The sequence below is a fragment of the Amblyomma americanum genome, chromosome 1, assembly GCF_052857255.1.
Source record: "Amblyomma americanum isolate KBUSLIRL-KWMA chromosome 1, ASM5285725v1, whole genome shotgun sequence".
NCBI classification, from domain to species: Eukaryota; Metazoa; Arthropoda; class Arachnida; order Ixodida; family Ixodidae; genus Amblyomma; species Amblyomma americanum.
Genome location: NC_135497.1, coordinates 81,790,907 through 81,792,051, shown reverse-complemented (window position 1 = coordinate 81,792,051; position 1,145 = coordinate 81,790,907). Strand labels below are relative to the sequence as shown.

The following is a 1,145-nucleotide window of genomic DNA, read 5'->3' as shown; positions in this document are numbered from 1 at the left end:
TTATTACGTATAATATTTATCCAATCGCCTGTCCTTTCTTACTGTAAGTCCCCTCTTTCTTTCCCCCCGTTGTCCTCTCCCTGTCCCTTTTATAGCTGCAGCTCAGTTGCGTCTGGATTCGACGGCAGACGCCGCGGTCAGCAAAAAATATTTCCTTTCCTTCTCGCATCTTATTTTACAATAAACCGCCACTAATAATAATACGCTCCATCTCCTGACATCACGTGCGAATCGTGTGCAGTAGGCGGTCAGTGAAGCGTAGAGGTTCGACGACAACCGCATCTCCAAGGGCAGCAGCGCCGCTCACGCTCAACACGACGGTGTGCTGGATGTTGTCACGCCGCACAAACTGCCCTGAAGCTACATGCCAGTGCCGGAAACGACGCTGCTTGCATTTATGACGACTGACTCGCAACGTTTAGCAAGAAAAAAGAAAGCAGCCGAGCCTGCCAGGATTCGAACCTGGAATCTTCTGATCCGTAGTCGGACGCGTTACCTGTTGCGCCACAGGCCCCTTTTTCTTTCTTTAATGCCGACTTCAGCACGTCATTTATAAACCAATCCACGCGAACAACACAACACAGATGCTAAAGCTACGTCACCCGCATGTGGGGTTACATAAACACATTAAAATTCGCGCATGTATAACAAAGCTTCCCTTCTCGGAAGCCACCCAGGCACTGGGTCTTGTATTTTGTGGCCTTCAATAACTCTTCCAACAGATTCACGAAAACACTCTCTTATCGGGCTCGCGTCAATGTCCGCATGTCTGGCTGCCATCCTGGATCGCCAAATACTGTGCAGGCCAAATATCACGATCATGTCGAAAGGAACCCCGTCTTCATTGTCAACAGGCAAAAATCTGATTCCGAAAGCACCCACCGGTAATTCTTTTTTAATTGTGCGTTGTAGAATGTCCCAAATGAAAAAGGCTTCCCAACAATACAAGAAGACGTGTTCAATCGCGTCCGGCTTTCGGCATATGAAACAATGATTTCCCCAAGGTACAAAAAACCATACACTCCTGCCCCCTGTCCCTCTTTCCCGCTACAACTGCGCCCCATTCAGTGCTGAGGCTAAACATTTCTCACCATTCTAACGCAGTTTTGAGGGCAATAGGTGAAAAGGCTACCTCTCATAGAATC

The 1,145-nt window shown here is 48.2% G+C and overlaps 1 non-coding gene across 1 annotated transcript; it reads right to left on the bottom strand.

Annotated features, from left to right (window-relative positions):
- Window positions 1–441: 441 nt before the first annotated feature.
- Window positions 442–514, bottom strand: TRNAR-ACG (transfer RNA arginine (anticodon ACG)). Its single transcript has one exon. It is a non-coding gene; the product is annotated as a tRNA-Arg (tRNA).
- Between the last annotated feature and the right edge of the window lie 631 nt (window positions 515–1,145).